Below are 21,484 nucleotides of genomic sequence, written 5' to 3'. Positions count from 1 at the left end.
TTCTTTTGCTGTGCAGAAGCTGTGGAGTTTGATTAGGTCCCATTTGTCTATTTTGGCATTTGTTGTCCTTGGCTGATTTCTTTCTGGAATTCATCTCTCAAGCCATCGGCACTGCATCCCCTCCAGTGGTGTGAAACCGGGCAAGACCTTGCATCCTAAAGCAAAAGCCAAAACTGGATGCTCTTAGCAGTCCCCGTGAATGCTGGGAAATCCCATGGCATTTTCTTAGTGAAACAGGTTATACTGGGTGGATGGGTTTAAAGCGTTATTCACAGGACTAATTGTATGACTTGGAGCAGCCTCAGTTTCCTCATGTTTCCTCATAAAATGACTTCTACTCACTTAAGGCCTGTTCTAGTTTCAAAGATCTAGGATTCACTCATGTTATCAGTTAAATAGGCTTTTGTTGGGCTGATGTAGGAGGCTCCCTATTGAAATATTGTGTATCTGAGAAAATATATGCGGAGTGAAATAATCAGATTAACTAGTGAACTTTTGATGTACCATCTGTTTATTATGGTGGTTCTACTGTGAAATCTGTTGGAAAGATAATGACTAACAAAGCAGAAAAGTGCATCTTAATATTTACATGGATTACAATAAGAATCAGTAATGACTCATGAACTGGTAATCTCACTGGCCCTCATTCTATCCTTCTGGTTAATGCTTTACTTGAAGCTGAGTTTTGTTCCACCAGTTATTTCTTTATACCTGCATCCTAGGCAGTAATAGTCTCTATAGAACGCAAAGAATATGGAATTAAGTAACCGAGTTACCATATATGAATATATATATTCATACAAGAAGAGAGTAGAAAATGTTAGAATCTGTGTTTTGATACTTGTCAGGAAGAAGTTCTGGGGTGATATTTTACCTAACACTTAATGATATCTGACTGGTCTGCTCCACAGGGATCACAACCATGTGGTGCTCATGGCTGATGTTTGTTGGGAAGTGGACCATCTGTAGCCAGGAAGGCTTGAGATTATCAGGAGGGGAAAAATGGGAGGAGAATGGGTTGCATGGAGTTCTGAAATGCCAATTGTGGTGAGTTTCCTTTCATTGTGTATTGATTGGCTCTTCTAGAGGACGGCTCTGGACTGAGTCTTTTTCATGTTCACAGTTACTAGGTTGACTGTTAAATAATGGTTTTAGACTTCTTGGTGAGACAACTGAGAACATCCTGGAACTACCATACTATAAAAATGTTCATGTGTGTATATCTATGTATAACAGTAATCTCAAATCTCAGTTTTTATTCAATCCTTTCCTTGAAGCTTAAGACTTGAGTAAGCAGTTGTTTGCTGGATTTCCTTTCCCTTTCCCTCTCTCCCTCCCTTCCTCTTTATTTCTTTCTCTACCTCTTTCTTTCTTTCTTATTTCCTTTCCCTCCATCCCTCCCTTCCTTCCTTCCCTCCCTCCCTTCTTTCTTTCTCTTTCTTTTTTCTTTCACTCTCTCTCTTCCTTCCTTCCCTCCCTCCCTTCTTTCTTTCTCTTTCTTTTCTTTTCTTCCTCCCTCCCTCCCTCCCTTCCTTCCTTCCTTCTTTCTTTTTTCCAGTGGCATGTGATTTCATCTCACTGTAACCTCCACGTCCTGGCTTCAAGCGATTCTTGTGCCTCACCCTCCCAGGTGGTTGGGATTACAGGCATGTGTCACCATGCCCAGCTACTTTTTGTAGTTTCAGTAGAGACAAAGTTTCACTGTGTTGGCCAGGCTGCTCAAGTGATCCACCCATCTTGGCATCCCAAAGTGCTGGAATTACAGGCATGAGCCACTGCATCTGACCTTGGATTTCTTTACCTGGATGTTGCCTGAACCATACCCTGTTTCAGTCCAAGTACATCCCTTCCCACATTCCTAGATTGCTTCTCCTGTGATAGTGTTCTCAGTTGTTACCTGCTATTTCCCTAGAAGGACCTTCAGTGTAATTCAGTGTTCCTTCTACCCATCTCTATGATCACTAATCTAATCCAGGCCCTTTTCATCCCTCATTTGAGCCTCTGCTGTAATCTCTCAATGAGTTTTCCTGACTCCAGTCTCATCCATTTGACCCACTCTCTATCTGCCACCAGAATAACTAATCCAACAACCATTTACAAGCCAATTACTCTTTTCAGGGCTGGGGATAACACAGCCAACGAATCACTGTTTCTGCTCTTACAAAATTTAGTGTCTAGTACTGAAGGCCAATAAAACCATGTACACGAACACATAACTAATACGTTTAAAAACTGGGTTGTGTTACAAAGGAAACAAATAAGGATTTGAGGTGGAGGATGAAAGGGAAAGTATACTTTGCATAGGGTTGATGAACAGGGGCTCTCCTTGAAGATGATGTTGAAGCTGCATTCAAAAGGGTGTGAAGAAACTAGAAGAGGAATGAAGAGAGCCAAGGCTGTCCAAGGGAGAGAATACAGTTATGGGTTCTTAGTTTCTGTTTCTGGTTGGGCCAGTAAAGCCCCTTCCTCATTCCTCTTTTCTGCTTATCACTACAGACAGAAACTAAAAATCATGGTTTCAGGCTGTAAGAAGCCTAAAACAAAATAGAACAACAACAACAACAAAAGGCAGGTTGGACAAGCAATCTACACAGAATGAACAGTTTGTGCAAAGCCTCAAAGATGTTTAAGAGCTTATTGAGCTTATTGGTTTCAAAGAAGTGAACACTAGAAGAGAGTGATTAATGCACAGAGAGCAATTGAAGAAGTCATAGGAGATGGGATCAGGGAAATGGGCAAGAATCATGTTACAGAGGCCCTTGTAGTCTGCAGTAGAGAGTGCAGGACCTATTCTCTAGGGGAGAATAGATCCCCATTTTCTTGTAATTGTGAAAAAGAGATCCCTGTTTTCTTGCTGGCTGTCAGTTGAAGACTGTCACTAGGTTCTAGAGGCCACATGCATTCCTTGACTTGTGTCCTCTTCCTTCATCTTAAAAGACTGCAAAGCTGGTCAAGTTCTTCTCACATTGCATCTCTCTAACCAACCCCTCTACCTTCCTCTTCCACTTTTAAGGACTATTTTGAGCCTGCTCAAAATATCCAGGTAATCCTGATCAATCATTAACCTTAATCACATCTGCAAAGTTAGTTTTGTCATGGAAGGTAACATAGTCTCGGAATCGGGGAGGTAGGGCATGGACAGCTTTGAGAGTGGAGTGGATATCATTCTGCCTGCCACAAAGGTAGAGTCAAATAGAGCAAAGTATCTATAGGGGTGGTTAATGACCTTGACAGTAGCTTTTTTGGACATATGATGGTGAAGGAGAGCCATATCATTGTTGGTGGAGCAATGAAAGGGGAAGTTAGATAGCAGAAACAATGGGCCTGGTATGGTGGCTCCTGCCTGTAATCCCAGCACTTTGGGATGCCGAGGTGGGTGGATCACTTGAGTCCAGAAGTTCAAGATGAACCTTGGCAACATGGTGAAACCCCAGCTCTACAAAAAATCCAAAAAGTTAGCCAGGCATAGTGGTGTGTGCCTAGCTACTCAGGAGGCTAAGGTGGGAGGATCCCTTGAGCCCAGGAGGTAGACTTTGCAGTGAGCCAGATCACACCACTGCACTCCAGCCTGGGTGACAGAGTGAGGCCCTGACGTAAAAAGAAAAACATAAAGTAGAAACAATGTAGTGTGTAGACAACTCTTTAGAGAACTTGGATTATGGCTGGAGGAGGATGTGGAATGAAATGAAGCATTTTTTAAGGCAAATACAAATGATGTTTACTAATAAGAACAAACCAGGCAAAAGTAGCATAATGATGATACTTGGAGCATCACCAAGATGAGGCCCTGGAATCCTTCATCCAGGGAGGATAGATGCTTCATCAGTCAGGGAAGGGAGGAAGCCCTGCAAGGAAGCACTGGAATCTTTCCTAGTACAGGAGTGGATGCCTCCAGAGCCAGTGGAGAGGTTGGCCTTTGATGGGAGGGACATGCCTCCTTGTGTATAGAAGGGAAGATGGAGGATTTGGATGCTTTGTGACATTGTAATGGGAGATAAGTGAGATGCTATCTCATGCTTTTTATTTTTTCAATGAAGTATGAAGCAGGGCATCATCTAACAGAACTGTGACTATACCAGCCTTACTTCAAACTCCTCAACAGCACTACCTGCTTACCTCCGTTTTTATTTCCTGGTGCTCTCTGCCTAGAACTTGACAGTACCTCGTCACACATTCTGCCTAGCCCTCTGAAAATACCACACCTCTTTGCTTTTGATGGTGTGTTTGCTCATGCCCTTTACCAGAACACCTTGCCTCTTCTCACTTTGCCTTTTACCGCCTCCCATCCCAACACACACTTCTTTTCCAGGAACCAGCCTTGAAACACACCCTCACCCTGGCTGGTTAGTTGCTCAGGTTCTCTCAGAGCTCTCTGTGTATATTTCTTTTACTCCTAATATAGTTATTTGTTGTATATCTGTAATATCTACTAAACTATGTTTGTAGGGGCGGAGGCCATGGTGCTTTCATTATGAAATTCATAGCACCTAGGATAGTGCTGGCACATAGGAAGAGCTCAGTAAATGTTTTTCAATATAATAACTTCAGTGAAGGTAAACTAATTGATTGAGCATATATCTCAAACTACCAAAATAGGACAGGAAAAAATGGAATGTATTAAGTGGGAAAGAACTGTTGTTTTGCTCTTCACCGACTTAGTATATTTTGCTCACTTTCAACCACCAGCTATCAGTGGGCTCAAGTGTTCAAAGTGGTCAGCTTTACAAAGTCATGAAATCAGCCTAAGCGTTCATCGGTGCTTAGGTTGATGGATAAAGAAAATGTGGTATATATATGCCACGTAATACTCTACAGCCATAGAGAAGAATGAAATTATGCTGTTTGCAGCAACATGGATGGAGCTGGAGGCCATTATCCTAAGTGAAGTAACCCAGGAATAGAAAACAAAATACCACATGTTCTCATTTGTATGCTGGAGCTAAACAATGTGTACAAATGCATATAAAGATGGAAATAATAGATATTGGAAACTCCAAAAAAATGGGAGGGTGGAAAGCAGGTGAGGATTAAAAATATTACCTATATGGGCACAATTCACTCTTTGGGTGATGGGTACACTAGAAGCTCAAACCTCATCATTATGCAATACACCTGTGTAACAAACCAGCACATGCACCCCTGAATCTAAAATAATAGAATAAAAGAAAATAAAGGAAAACAAGCCAAAATGGCAAATAAAAAAATTCCATTAATAAATAATTCATATGTTAAAAAACACAAAAAAGTGTCAACTTTAAGTCTGTGTTTTGCTGTAAAGTGGTTGAGAGAAAAGATTATGGTTTAGTCCTCCTTGTATTTTCAGTTCCTGACACAAAATGTAAAACTTGTAGAAAGTATTAAAACGTTTAGATAAATGATTTCATATTATTTAAAAATTACTATCTGTTTCTAGAAGCTGCAATATCTAGCAAATTTTCTCCTCAGGGATGTCCTTCTGTTCTCTGATTAGCCTTTAGAGAAAGTAGTTTGATACCAACCTAATTTTTATCTCTTTATCCATTTCAGAGGCCTTGGGTTATTCTGAGCATGTTGATTTCAAGTCCTCTAAAGCTGAGTGACTTAATATATTGTTATTCAACTTGGTCTTTTTAAAGAGCCAAACGTATTCACACATGCTACAAATGCATGCTAGCTCTGCATTTGGTTACCTGATGAGTTCAATAGAAGCCTACATCTCAGCATTAAGCAATATAATCCCTGTTACAAGACTGCAAATGTACCCCCAAATTAAAAAAAAAAGTTTAACAATAATACATTACAAATAAATATGCATCTTTACAAACAATATTTGTAGTACACTAGGTCCTTGAATAATGTCATTTCATTCAACATTGTTTTATTATGGTGTTGATGAGAAAACAAAATCAGTTTCAAACTAGGGGTCTGCATGGTTTGCACATTCTCCCCATGTCTGTATGGGTTTTCTCTGGGTACTCAGGTTTCCTCTTACATCTCAAAGATGTGCATGTGGGTTAGTGGGCGTGTCTACATTGTCCCCATCTGAGTAAGTGTGGGTGTGGATGGGTGCACCCTGAGATGGAATGGCATTGGGATAAGCTCTGACCACTTTGAATTGGAGTAATTGGGAGCATTATTATCTTACTTGTTTTTATTCATTTTTCTTTTTCTTTTTGAGATGGAGTCTCACTCTATTGTCCAGGCTGGAGTAGAGTGATATGGTCTCGGCTCACTGCAGCCTCCACTTCCTGGGCTCAAGCAACCCTCCTGCCTCAGCCTCCTAAGTAGCTGGGACCACAGGCATATGCCAACGTGCCCGTCTAATTTATGTATTTTTTTGTATTTTTAGTAGAGATGGGGTTTCACTGTGTTTTCCAGGCTGGTCTCGAACTCCTGGACTCAAGTGATCCACACACCTCAGCCTCCCAAAGAGCTGCAATTACAAGCATGAGCCAATGCACCTGGCCTATTCATCTTTCTTAAATGTATGCATAGCCCACTTTCATTTCAGTGTTTAATATCAGATGTGTCTTGGTCTTAATTTAGAAATTCATGTTTTTTTTTGTGATCAGAAATATGCCGTAGCAAACTTATTCTTGTTTATATTAATTAGCCTATGGTAAAATTGGTTTCATTATATGTTGTTTTGCTTAAGGTCACAGTTTTCAAGAACTGTTGAAAATAAGTAAGTACTTAACTGTATTTTGAGTGGAATAATTTGCAACTGAAAAAAGTTTACAAAAATAGGATTAATTTCTGCAGAAAATGTTCATAATAAAATGCTAAGGGATAAAAATGGTATTAAAAATTATATATGGCCAGGCATGGTGGCTCACGCCTGTAATCCAAGTACTTTGGAGGCCAAGACTGGCGGATCACCTGAGGTTGGGAGTTCAAGACCAGCCTGACCAACATGGTGAAACCCCATCTTTAAAAAAAAAATTATATACACAGTATGGTCTTAATTTTATGAGAAAATTCTATATCTGTGTAAGCATATGTAGTTATAGATTTGTGTATAAAAATAGCTGTTAAGTAATAAGTCAAAACACTAACAACAGTTTTGCCTGGGTAGTGGAATTTGGATAATTTCAGCTTTCTTCCTTATACCTTTATTTATTTATTTTCTAAATTTTATAATAAATATTTTCTTCTTTTTGAACTCAGGAAATCTATGGTTTTTTATTTTTTTATTTTTTTTACTTTTGAGATGGAGTTTTGCTCTTGTTGCCCAGGCTGGAGTGCAATGGCGCGATCTTGGCTCACTGCAACCTCCACCTCCCAGGTTCAAGCGATTCTTCTGCCTCAGTCTCCCGAGTAGCTGGGATTATAGGCATGTGCCACCACACCTGGCTAATTTTTTGAATTCTTAGTAGAGAGGGGTTTCTCCATCTTGGTCAGGTTGGTCTCGAACTCCTGACCTCAGGTGATCCGCCCACTTTGGCCTCCCAAAGTGCTGGGATTACAGGTGTGAGCCACCGCACCCAGCTGGTATTTGTTTTTAAAAGTAAATTTTTCTTTAAGCATCCATGATAAAATTGCTTTCTTCCCCCTCCAGTGTTGAAGAGTGCAAGAAATTTGGAGTCCTATGTTTGAAATGTTTTTAGCCAAGAGGACTAGAGAATGGCAGTTAGTGTACATCAATGGTTACTGATCTAGGAGAGGCTTTGGAGTTGACTTAAAATGTAAAAATATGTTCTGGGTTCAATCTATCTATTTTGATTGTTATTGATCAGATCTGTTTGGTTTTATCACCTCTGGCAGATGTTCCAGTGGTTTCTTAGGAGAGCCTCCCTCTACCCTGGTACGTGTGATTATAAGCAAGACTTTCTGAATGCAGTGTAATGCTCAAGACCAGAATAGACTAATGAGTCACTTGGACATATTCTGAATCAAAGATTTAAAAACCAAAGCATGCAAATAAATGCTTCTAATGCCTTAGCTCAGAGTAAACATCAGTTAATTTTAATTTTAAGGCTAGCCAAATGGCTATTGCTCAAGGCAGCCAGAGTAATGTTAGTGTGGAGAGCTGGCTCCACATGAGCAAGGGCTACATGTTTTGGTGTGTTACGGTATTTATGGTATGCTATTTTATATTAATTAATTTTGCATATTCTCTGTTAGTAATACAATGTTGGGCATATACAAAGTGCTGAATGAATGACAGAGACCAGAGCAGAGGAGAGTATTATAAAGTACTGATTGAATAGGATGTCATAGGTTGGCTGAGACTGTCCTGCTTCATGGCTCTTTTCGTAGTTTAATCATTAATAATATCCTCTTTGACTCTCACAAGTGTTTTGTTTGGATGATTGTTTTATAGGGCCACTTTTTGACTGAGGTGGCAGAGTAAAATCTTCTAGATTCCATGCATTCATCTCTGCCTGCACAGCAGTTGTCTGCCTGGCAAAAATGTAAGAGCCACACCCAAAGGCACATGCTTTTTAATGCCACCCTCTCCTTCTTACCCTGCGTAATGGCTGCAGTAGATGCCTTTGTACTAAGCCTTTTCAGATAGATAAATAAAACTGTTGAAGAAGCCCTAGAGGATTAAAGCTCTGGACAAGTTGATCTCTTTCTATTACCACAGCTGTTCCAGATGGTGGTAATACTTATAGGCCCCTGAACGCTGCATTTGGGGCCAATGGGATGAAATCCCAAGAACACATTGAAACTGACAAGCTGCCTTGACATTGGCTCTTTAGCTCCCAAGCCATGGATTCACTTCTTCTTTATGGCAGTTTGCACTCTGTTTCCTTTATTCCTTCAGAGACTTCTGCTTCATTCCCTTTTTTCTTTAGAAGAATGAGAATTTAAAAGGAAGCATGTCTAATTCGCTGAGGATTTAGTGCCTCTTAATTGCCCTAGAAGCCTGAAAAGTCAGGCTCTAGGAACAAGCTCAGAGGACTCAAATTGAGACAAACATTTGTATTTTGACAAAGGCTGTGCAGGCTTCTGATTGCTGCTCTTGAAGCACAGTGTGATAAATGAGATTGAGAAAACACTCGTATTTTTTGAATTAGGGTTTAAGTTCTTAGAAACCTCTTGTTCTTGTTCAATTTAAGATTGATATCTGTGTTTATTTAAAATGAAAATGGTTCTAAACTTTTCTTGAGTCACTGAGCCCTCTAAGAAAATGATGACTGAGGATCTTCTCCTCTCACATGTGTACATACAAAGAACATTATATATGTAATTTCAGAAGTTTTATGTTGCCCATTCCACTCTGGATTGTAGGTTAATATAGAAGATAGTTGGTTGCCTTTCCCACATCCAGGCTCTGTATCCTGCATTCCTTCTTCCTATGAGAAACCTTATTCTCTCCAGGTATCTCATTCTCCTCCATGGGATGGTGTGATTGAGAGGGGGCCCTGACCTCTGGTCCCAGGGGTGGTGGGGCTGGGGGAAGATGATTGGTCGAAACCAATCATGATGGTTCCCTGTTTCCTTTGCCAGAGATTGGTTCAGCCATGGGTATGTGATGCATTTCTTGCAAATAAGTAGAGTGTAATCTTACTGGGTAGCTTTGGGACAAAGTTTCAACACTCTTAAGATGATAACCATGCAGTAGTATGGATGAAGGAATCTTGAAACCCTTTTTAGATGCATGATAAGATTGAGCAAATGAGAAAAGACAGAAAGAGCCCTATGGGATGAATTGGAATTGGCATTATTGGTGTGAATTCATGATTTCCAAAATATGCAAGTGAATGCATATATGTGTGTTTATGTGCAGATGAATGTATATGTATATTTATAAATATGTGTGAAGACATTTATATATGTATGTCTATGTATACATATAGTCATATATTTCCTAGCTCTAACTGTTAAAAGGACCAAGAAGATATGATAACCTGATAACAATGAAAACATCTGGTACCCAGATTTTAACACCATTCTTCACTTAAAAAAACCCTCAAGGAAAACACAAAAAACAAAAAACCAGGGCCTGGGCATGGTGGCTCACGCCTGTAATCCCAGCACTTTGGGAGACTGAGGCAGGCAGATCATGAGGTCAGGAGATAGAGACCATCCTGGTACATGGTGAAACCCCATCTCTGCTAAAAATACACACAAAAAATTAGCTGGGCATGGTAGCACAGGCCTGTAATCCCAGCTACTGGAGAATCACTTGAACCTGTGCGGCGGAGGTTGCAGTGAGCCGAGATTGCACCACTGCACTCCAGCCTGGGCGACAGTGTGAGACTCTAAAACAACAACAAGAACAACAACAACAACAACAAAAACATAACATGCTTCCTTGCCGAAATTCCAGGGCTGGGGCATGAATCAAGGTGATATTGGAATCACAGGTTGTGTTTCTCAAGCTAGTCCCCTAACCAAACCTTTAACCAGTCTAGAATTCAGGTAAGTTGGATGCTTGTGAATGAGGAGGTATGTGAGAAAACTCATGGAGTCCCTACTCATACTCATTGCTGCACCTACTTTGACATATATCAATCCCTGGGTCTGAAGCAATGTTAAGTGGGATACTACATTGGTAGATTAGGCATTCTTATATGCTCAAATAGTGGCACTTGCAGAGGCCCTACAGGCAGAGAAAGCAAACCCAAAACTGGAGTACATGCCAATTCAAGCAAGCATGAATTTCTGTCTCCCCTCTCCTTTTTGGGGTGGAAGTGGTCTGTTATGATCAGCCTTTCCCCAAGGGCCTGGCTATTATCCTTGAAGGTGCTATAGAGATTGGCATCTCCCTCTGCTATTGGTTGGTTGGACCATTCAGCAGTGGCAATACTTAGGTCATTGCTAAGAGAAAACCCATAATGCCTAGCCCATGTACAGCCTGTATCCCTCCACCTGAGCCATCCCATCCATGGGGCCACTGTGCCAGCACTGGGTGTCTGAGAAGAAGGCTCTAGCTGACATTCACAGGGGAGTCATGCATTCAACCAACCACCACTGGATCTGCTCATTTACATGGCTTGAGTGACAGGGCAGATTGTACCACAGTCTGTTGCTGCTGAGTCCTCTCCTGCTTTGGACCACATTTCTGCCATCTGCTAACTGAATACAGAGCTTGAAATAGAGAATTGCCTGCAAGAGACTTATTTGTCAATGTGATCCCAAGAAGTAGGAGGGACAACGGGGGGATGAAATAGGAAAGGAAGACAATACAGTGGTCATGCTAGGGACGACTGATGTTCTATCCCCTTGTATCTTCTAGGAGACTTATGAAATTTATCTTAGCACTGTGAGTCCAGATAACTAATGGGGTTATCGGCTCCTGTCCATCATTGTTCATTGATCACAGCTTGACCCACATGTTTTAGCTCCCAGGCTGTGCATGTCAGCTGTCCCAGAAGCTTCCTTCAGGTGTCAGAGAACTCCGAAGGCAGGAGTCCAGAGATAGAAGGCATCTGGTACAGCCAAAGATGAGGTGCTATCAAGTTGCACCTGTTTGGAAGCTGGTTGGAACCTCTGCTGGATTGGAAAGCCACATTGAGCACTGAAGTGGGAGGTGAGAGGAGATAAATTAGGAGTGTTACATAAATTGTGTCCCATGCACACACTACACTCCAAAGGGTCTAATGAGGAAAATGCAAGCTTTGAACAAGATACAACTGGCTCCACTCTTACCTAGTTGTAATACTTTGATTTATTTACTTGACCATTCTAAAGTTCAGTTTCTCATCTGCACAATGAGGATATCAACTCATTATGCAACTGGGAGAGTTAGCAGATGTGACATCTGTTAAGTTCCTGCTTTGGGCCTGGTATGACTGTGCAAAGCAGCAGATGCACAGATATCTTTCTAGTCTTGTAGGTGGAGGGGAAGGAAAGGAGATAGGCCATGAGGGACGAGTTCGTAGAAAGAGGGCACTGGACAAAAATTCAGGAAAAAGAGCTCTTCATAAAGAGAGCAGTGTTCATGTGTTGCAGGGAGAGAGGACAGGTAAAGGTATTAAAGGTGGCAAGATTAGTATGGCCCAGGTAGAGTCCAGACCAAGGTTGGGTATGTTCAGGGAAATAGAGGGACTTCCGTTTGACTGTCTTGTAGTTATCTCTTGAGAGTAGACAGAGAAGACAGCACAGCTAGGGTAGGCGCCTAAATGCCAGTTTGAATAGTTTGAATTATACTTGGTAGGCAGCCTGGAAGGACGTATAGACAAACTTCTCCAAAGACTGGGAATTCAAACAAAGAGGTCAGTTTGCTTTCTAGTTTCCCCATTCCTGCAGCTCATTGAGGCCATGCAGGAAGTTACCATTGCATATATGTCCTTCTTGTAGCTTCTGGGGATATCACTAGGTAACTTAATCATTCCAGAAGAGACATATGGGAAGATGGGGGTGGGCAGGCATTAGGGGGTTAGCTCTCGTTCATGTTTTACTTTCAGGGTATAGTGTGTAGTGCCCAGTGCTAACTAACATATACTAAGTATTGAGTAAATATTTGAGGAGAGGATGAGCGAATGAAAGTGCTGTATGTTGATCTCTTCCAGTTCTCTTCTTGGTGGCACTGTTAGCTTATGTGGCTTCTTGGGTAAGACATTTGCCTTTTTTGTGCCAGAGCCAGCCATGAGCTAGGACAGGAGTGAGTTCTCTTAAGTTCTGTGGTTGAAGACTTCAGACAGGTTTTGAGCTTAGATACATATTGAATATGTGTGTCTCCATTTTTCTTTCTAGGTCTGATGTGGCTGTGTTTCAGTCTATGCTTGTACACTATTCAATTCACTGAAAAATAATGTGGTTGTGTAAACACTCAGAAGGAAGTGTGGTGTGACTGGTGATCACAGCTTCTGCCAGAATATCTAGAACAGGATGCATTCTGCGATGAAAGAGATGACTACAATAGCTGTAGCTATTTATTTTATTAAAAAAAAATTCTTAGCCTTAGTTCATGTCCTACTTATTCCAAGCAGTATAGGTCCAACATCCCTAATAAAAAAGCTACAAATGTGGAAATTTTTGAGCACTGACATGATGCCACAAGTGAAAAATTTCACACTTGGGTACTTAGCACAGTTTGTTTCATGTGCAAAATTACTTAAAATATTGTATAAAATTACCTTCAAGCTATATGTAAAAGGGTGTCTATAAAACATAAATAAACTTTATGTTTAGACTTGGGTTTCATCCCTAGAATATCTCATTATGCATATACAAATATTCAAAAATTAGAAAAAAAATTCAAAACACTTTTGGTCCCAAGCATTTCAGATAAAGTATACTCAACCTGTATTTAATGTAACAAAATTTCAATAATACCACAGACTTTGAACAATGACTTGGAGGCTTATATAACTGATTTTGCCTTACTGTGAGAATATTTGGGGAGCTGAGCTCAGGAAATGTACCTTTTCTTTCTTTCTTTCCTTTCTGTTTCTCTCTCTCTCTCTCCTTTCTCTCTTTCTCTCTTTCTTTCTTCCTTGGATGGAGTCTTGCTCTGTCACCCAGGTTGCAGTGCAGTGGCATGATCTCAGCTCACTGCAACCTTTGCCTCCTGGTTCAAGTGATTCTCCTGCCTCAGCCTCTGCAATAGCTGGGATTACAGGCACATGCTACCACACCTGGCTAATTTTTGTATTTTTAGTAGACACTGGGTTTCACCATGTTGGCCAGGCTGGTCTCGAACTCCTGAAATGAAGTGATCCACCGACCTTGGCCTCCCAACTCTGGCTGCAGAGTCAGTTAGCTATTGGCTCTTTCCCAGTATAAGAGGGTTTGGAGAATTAATCTGATATTCCCAGGTTGAATTTTTTTATTTGTTAATAAAATTTAAGCAAAAAGTATATTTTAAAAAACCTTCTAGCAATTCAGGGGCTTATATTCTGGAGAGTTGAACATTCTAAATAACACAGCATAATTTCCTAGCATTTTGCATTGCTACCCTGAGTTCCTTCATGTTCTTTCACTTTCATTCCGCAGCACGTGAAACACCATGGCAGCAACCCTTATTGCTTGTGGCTACCTCTGTGTCTCTCTTTTTTTTTTTTTTACAGGACATTCTGTTCTTCTCACCAGCTCTAATCTGGTTGCCACTTGGCAAGCACGGAAAACAGGACTCTCCACATAGTCTTACCCTGGGGACTGGTTTCAGCTTTTCGGAGAGCAAAGCTTCTGGTTCAACAGCATTTGTCAACTGAGACAATTGGGGAGAAGTAGTAATGTGTTTAACTGCAGAGAATGTAGCCTTTGGCATACAAGGAGGAAGCTGTCTTGGCATCTGTCATTAGAGCCACTGGGTATATTGGAAAAAGTCCATTTCATTCTTCCTCTTTTTGGATCCTGAAACAAGAGGCTATAGTGCCATCAGGAATATGGAGATTGGGAGGCATGGGAATGACTCAAGTAACCTTCTAAGGAAAACGTACACCTCCAGGGTAGCTAAACAAACAATGCTTGTTGAGAAAGCAAAATCATCTGAAAACAACCTGAGTTCGGAGGTAATAAAAAAAAAAAGGAATAAAAATAGTTAAAAAAATTATTCAAAATGATAAAATTTAATGGTAGGATGGAAAAGTAGTACTTCTAGCTTGGTTTTGAATTCCTACCTGGATGGGAATACTGATTGTTAAACTGGAGAAAAGAATGTTAGCATCTAAACCTTAGTTTCTGAACCTGTAAAATGAAAGAATAATCGTTTATTTTTTTCTTTTTAAAAATGTTTAAATTGTGGTAAAATACACACAATATAGAATTACCATCTTAATCATTGCAGTATAATTCAGTGGCATTAAGTACAACCACATTGATATGATCTGTCTCCTGAACTCTTTTCATTTTATGAAACTGAAAATCCACACTCATTAAACATTAACTCCCCATTTTTCCTCCTCCTCCAGCCCCTGGCAGCCATCACTTTATTTTCTGTCTGCATGAATTTGACTACTCCAGGTACCTTGTTTAAGTGGAATCATACAGTATTTGTCTTTTTGTGACTGCCTTATTTTACTTAGCATAATATCTCCAAGGTTCATCCATGTTGTAGCATGTGTCAGAATTCCCTTTTTAAGGCTGAATAATCTTCCATCGTCTGTATATCGTCTGTATACTGTCTGTAATGTCTGTATATAGCACATTTTGTGTACCTATTTATCTGTCAATGGTCACAAATTCTTTTCGTAATTGTGAATAATGCTGCTATGGACATGTGTATACAAATATCTCCTTGAGACCTGTGTGTTAGTTTTCTAGGGCTGTCATAACAGAGTCCCTAGACTGGGTGACTTAGATAACAGACATTTATTTTGTCATAATTCTGCAGACTAGGCATCTGAGATCAAGGTGTTGTTAGTATTCATTTCTTCCTTCTCCCCTGGCTTATAGATGGCTGTCCCTCTCTGTATCTTCACATGTTCTTTCGTGTGTGTGTGTGTGTGTGTGTGTGTGTGTGTGTGTCCAAATTTCCTCTTCTTATAAGGACACCATTTATGTTAGATTAGGACCCATCCTAAATACCATATTTTAACTTAGTTACCTCTTTAAAAATGTATTTCCAAATAAAATGATGTTCTGAGGTACTGGGAGTTAAGATTTCATAAATTTTGTGGGAATACAATTTGGCCCATAATACCCCGCTTTCATTTCTTTTGGGTTTATTCCTAGAAGTAGAGTGTCTAGACTATTTGGTAATCTTTTTTTTAATTTTTTAAAGGACATAGTTTATTATTATTTTTTAATTTATTATACTTTAAGTTCTGGGGTACTTGTGTGGATCGTGAAGGTTTATTAGATAGGTATACACGGGTCATGGTGGTGGTTTGCTGCATCCATTGCGCCGTCATCTACATTAGGTATTTCTTCTAATGCTATCCTTCCCCAATCCCCTCATCCCCTGCTATTCCTTCCCTAGCCCCCCTTCATTTTTATAGGGTGGCTATGAGATTTAAATGCACGTAAAAGTTCTAGTGTAGGGTTGGCCCCAGAAGAAGTTGACTTCAATTAGCTGTTTAGACTGTAAACTTAATTATTCTGATTCCTGGATGTTTAGGCAAAGAAATTGAGTCCATAAAAGTTAGGCAACTTATGTCTTCAAGTTTCTTGTTAGCATCAGATGCAGAAAAATAACCTTGGTTTTGGCAACATCAGGACTCTTGAAACCACCATGCACCATTTCTTTTCAGTCCTTCATGGACTGTTCTGTTATTTGCTATTAACTATTTCTGGCTTTTTATGGTATGTGACTTTATTACTTATTTTTTTTAAGCTTAGTTTTCTGAATAGGTAATGTATTCACTTGGTTCAAAATTGCAAAGTTTATAAAGGTTTACAGTAAATGTCTTTCTCTTACTTTTATCCTCCAGCAACCAGGGTGCCTTCCCCATAGGCAACTGATATGACCAGTTTCTAATGTATTCTTCCAAAGATATTTTATGCATGTATAAGCAACTCCTTTTTTTGCCTGTATTTTTTTTTTGCCATTTTCTTATAAAATGGTAATTCATAGTCTTCTGCATCTTATTTGACTTAATGTATTTTGGAGATCGTTCCATGTCAATACATAAAAAACTTCCACATTCTTTTTTCAGCTACATAGCATACCATTGTGTGAATGCCCTATTCCTCATTTAGCCACCCCCCATTGTTAGACAGTTGTTATTACAGTCAGTGCTGTTTTTAAAAAACTTGTACATACATCATTTTGCCTAAGTGGGAGATGTTATATCTTTAACATATATTTCTAGTGGTGGAATTGCTGGGACAAAAGGACTATGCATTCATAAGACAGATTTTGCTAAGCTTTCCTTTAAAGGGTTTTACCAACTTATATTTTCACCATCATCTTATGGAACTTTTAATGATGAGGAGAAATTACTATATTAAACCAGGCTCTAATTTATTAATCTAGTGATGACTCTCTTCATGAGGGGTTGGCAGGAGTCAAAGCAAAAATCAGAGGACATCCCCCATAGATCAGGAACAACACAAGGATGTCTTTTCTTGCCATCTCTATTAAACATTGTACTGCTAGCCAAAAATTAAAATTAAAAGGATCCACATTGGAAAAGAAGAAATAAGATGATCTCTGTTTGTGGATAACATGATCTTATATATAGAAAATTCTAAGGAACCCACTAAAAAATTAACAGAACTTACAAGCAAGTTCAGCAAGGTTGCAGGATACGAGATTAACATACAAAAAAATCAATTGTATTTTTATACACTAGCTATGATCAATTTGTAAATAAAATTAGGTAAAACAATTTCTTTTATAATAGCCTCAAAAAGAATAAAATACCTTGGAATAAATTTAACAAAAGAAATGCAAATCTTATACTCTGAAAGCTATACTGTTGAAAGATTATTAAATAAGATCTAAATAAATGGAAACACATACCATGTTCATGAGTCAAAAGACTTAATATTGTTAAGATGGCAGTAGTTTCCAAATTGATCTAAAGATTAAATGCAGTTCTCATGAGAATTTCAGCTGGCTTTTTTGCAGAAATTGATAGGCTATTCCTACAATTCATAAGGTAATTTAATAGCCAAAACAATCTTGAAAAAGAATGATCTTAGAGGAATCACACCTCCTGATTTCAAAACTTACTGCAAAGCTGCAGTAATCAAGACAGTGTGATACTGGCTTAAGGATAGACATAGATCAATGGAATAGAATCGAGAGTCCATAAATAAATCCTTGCATTTATAGTCAGTTGATTTTTGACAAGTGTGCCAAGACAGTTCAGTGGGGAAAGAGTAGTCTTTTTAACAAATGGTGTTTAGACAGCTGGATATATATATGTAAAAGAATGAATTTTGACCCTTACCTCCCACCATATACAAAAACTACTTCACAATGAATCAAATACTTAAATGTAAGAGCTAAACATGTAACACTCTTAGAAGAAAACATAGATGTAAATTGTCATAACCTTAGATTAGTCAGTGGTTTCTCAGATATAATAGCAAACCCATAAGCACCAATGAAAAGATAAGTTAGATTTCATCAAAATTAAAAACTTTTCTGTGGCAAAGCCATAATCAAGAAAGTGAAAAGACAACTGACAGAATGGGACAAAATATTTATGAATTATGTAACTGATAAAGAACCTGTATCTAGACTATGTAAAGAAATTTTCACTTAATAATAAAAAAGATAACTCAATTAAAAAAATGAGTGAAGGATTTGAACAGACATTTTACCAAAGAAGATCTATAAATGGCCAATAAATACATGTAATTATGTTCAACATCATTAATTATTAGGGAAATGCAAATCAAAACCCCAGTGAGATCTATTTCACATCTAGGATGGCTATTGTAACAAAAACAGAAAACAATAAGTGTAGGTGAGGATGTGGAGAGATTGGAACTCTATAGACTGCTGATGGGAATGTAACATGGTGTAGCTGCTTTGAGAAACAGGTTGGCAGGTTCAGGAAAGGTTAAACATAGAGTTACTGTTGGACCCAGCAATTTCACTCCTAGGTATATTTCCAAGAGAATTAAAAAGATATGCTCACTCAAAAATTTGTACATAAATGTACTTAGCAGCATTATTTAAAATAGCCAAAAGTGGAAATAATACATATCTGCCTATCAACTAATGAGTGGATAAATAAAATGTGGTGCAGGTATTGTATACAATAGAATATTTTCAGCAATAGGAAGGAAGAATTACTGATACAAGCTACAACACGGATGAACTTTGAAAATACCTTGCAAAGTGAAAGAAGCCAGTTGCAAAAGTGCACATAGTGTATAATTTTATTATAGGAAATGAATAGGCAAATCTGTAGAGATAGAAAGTAGGCTCATAGGGGCTAGAGGGAGGGGTAGTGTCAAAGGAAAAGAAGGAGTAACTGAAAATGGGTATGGTGTTTTTTATGTGGGTGATAAAAATCTTCTCAAATTGATTGTGATGATGGTTGCACAACTCTGAATATTCTAAAGACCATTGAATTGTACAATTTAAATAGGTGAAATGCATATTAAATAGGTGAATTATATCTCAATAAAGCTATTTTAATAAGAATCAGAGTGCAAAGGTAATATCATAGACCAACTCTGAAATTAAGAATTCAAACTCTTTGGTGGCAAACATTCTAAAATTTCTAGAAAAGTAAAGTAACTTTGCTAGAAACGTATCCCATACTCACATCGTATACTCACATGTGGCCGTTGAGACTCGTGGGTAGTTCTTGAGCTGGGAACCACTTCTGAGTCATTTTTTTCCGAGTTTTAGGATGAGCAACTTTGGAATGAAGGAGGCCTTTAGAAGAAAGAGGGAAGTTTTAGATCATGCCTGCAATCCAGTCTTGCATAGTTGGTTGCCTATTTGAATTTTCTCTTGTCTTTCACAGAACATTGACTACTTCTTCAGAAACTTACATGCTGTTAGAGTACTGGGTAAAATTTCATTTGAAACTACAGAAACTCCTTTGCTGACCTATTGTGGCTGTTTCTAATGTTTCTTGGCTTCATGCTTCCTAGGACCCCATGGGAAATCTTGGCAGAACACCCTGTTATACATCAATACTGAGTGCCTCTCTCAACTTCCCTTCACATAGAATTTTTCTCTTTGTTGTCACCCTTTTTTGCCCCTTTTTCTTCTTGTCTTAAAGAGAGATACCCTTCACTCCTGTCTCTGAGGCTACCTCTCTCCTGTGTTGTTGATCCCACATTGTCCCTTGGGACACTGTTTCATCATTTCTGTGCACCTCTCTGGCCTCTCTTGACCCTTTCTCCCATGGGCTTTTTTTCCTGGCTTGATGGTTGCTCAAATTTCCCATCATTTTTTAGAAAGTAGTAACAAATATACAAAAAGTCCCAGCATCAAAACTTTCCTTAGATTTTTATGTCTTTCTCCATAGACTGCAATCTTTTTATTTTCTCACAGTCAACTTTTTTTTGAAAAGTCTGTGTATTTTCCTATTTCCATTTATGTAAACTTTGAATGAAGAGACCCAAGTTACAAAGCAAAGAGGCTTGTACTAAAATTAAGTCTAGAACATATCATACTTGGAAGCATTCTGGATGTGAAGGAGAATTGAGGTGGCCACAAGGAGGAGAGCACATTTTCTAAATTGTTTTTTCCAAGTTGTGCTACTAGAAGCTCAACAACCGTAATTAGACTCATATTCTGGCTACAGGGCTGGATGCAGTGAGAGTGTTATTTGGTGTTTTACTTTGTTTATTTTTTAGGCATTGGAGAATGGGCCAGATTCTTGGGGGAGAAAGTACTGTCCTTGGGATTAAGAGATGAAAGTTCTCCCCGTACAGAAAATGCCCCGAGATATTCATCTAGATGTATTTGTTTAAGTGCATTCATTTCATTTTGAATGTTAAGGTTTCTGGCATGAAGCCAGGTTTCAGAGTCTCAGTGATCTTGAGTGTTTAGTCTAGTCTGAGACTGATGAGTGTTCTACCAGGAAGTGAGAAGCATCAGGTTGAGATAATCATCAGGATAAGGTGAGCAGGGAATCCATTAAGGGACTAAGAGCCCTTTTCTTTGATATCGAGAAGTGACATTGGCACGCACAATACAAACAGCACCGATCTTGCTCAGCATCTGCAAATAAGGATCACAGACACAACTTTTCAAACTCCAGCCTTACCCTTCTGCTAAAATAATTTATGTCAAGTAGGGAACAGGCTTTTCAATGTTATCAAACCCCCTTCTTAGGGAAGGGGCATTTGTTTGCAAACACACGACAGAGCTATTGAAGAATATAAAACTTTGTGACCTTATCTGTGGTACTCTTCTCAAACACCAGAGCACCATTTAATGAGAAAATTGACTAGTTGATTGGCCAAATGTTTTCCATTTTAGCATCAAGGGAACCAAAGTACAGGAAGGTGAAAATATCTTGGGCAAAGGTCATGGCAATATAGTTTTTTTAATTCAGTCTAGATCTCCCTTGATAGACCTGGGTCGTGTCAAAACAGTTTCTGGTAAACAGTTTTATAACCTGCCTGTGTTATCTGGAAGAGCCTGGACATGTGAGTAGAAAGCCTGCACAGTGGATTTAATCCAGGACTTTTTCCTTTGGATACCAGAATTTATATATAGCCCTGACATAGTTCAGCAATAATCTTTATACGAGCTAGTGGAAACAGACTTGTGACAAAGAGTAATTTCAGTTGAAGGACTAAATACAATTATATGGGAAAGCCCACCGCTTACATCTCTACAAGCTCTGTGTACGTGGACAAGGTCCTTGAAACAGAGGAAGTAATACCCCATGCAGCTGTAGTGATCATTAAATTAAACAATTCATGTGAAATGCTGAGAACTGTGCCTTGCATGTAACACATATGCAATAAATTCTAGGTGCTATTATTATTCTCATGAGCAGCCACTTGTTAATAAGAAGATAGCTGCCAGAAACAGCAGTGTAGCTGGCTGGTAACTTACTGCATTCATCTATCCCAGACATATTTATTGAGCATCACAGCATATACTGATTAGCTCCTTTAATGCCACCAATGTAGATGCTGGTTTTCCCATTTTAAGGGTGAGGCTTAGATTAATAACACCCCAAGTTTTCACTGCTAATGAGTGGCTTGGTCCTTTCCCACTAGGCCTCTTTTTCAC

At 39.1% G+C, this 21,484-nt stretch overlaps 1 protein-coding gene across 2 annotated transcripts in view; it reads left to right on the top strand.

Annotated features, from left to right (window-relative positions):
- Positions 1 to 21,484, top strand: part of MAP2K6 (mitogen-activated protein kinase kinase 6) — a 139,233-nt gene that overhangs the window by 51,808 nt on the left and 65,941 nt on the right. Inside the window, exon 1 of one of the 2 annotated variants that reach the window (XM_012453819.3) lies at positions 830 to 1,047. The exons of the other annotated variant lie outside the window; for it this stretch is intronic. The gene's annotated coding sequence lies outside the window, so the exon portion shown is untranslated. Of the gene's footprint in view, positions 1 to 829; positions 1,048 to 21,484 lie in introns of those variants that run through there. 2 annotated transcript variants of the gene reach the window in all.

The sequence above is a fragment of the Aotus nancymaae genome, unplaced genomic scaffold, assembly GCF_030222135.1.
Source record: "Aotus nancymaae isolate 86718 unplaced genomic scaffold, 86718_ANA_hifiasm-v0.15.2.pri h1tg000089l, whole genome shotgun sequence".
NCBI lineage: Eukaryota > Metazoa > Chordata > Mammalia > Primates > Aotidae > Aotus > Aotus nancymaae.
The sequence above is the reverse complement of the archived record's forward strand: the minus strand, read 5'-3'. Positions and strand labels throughout refer to the sequence as shown.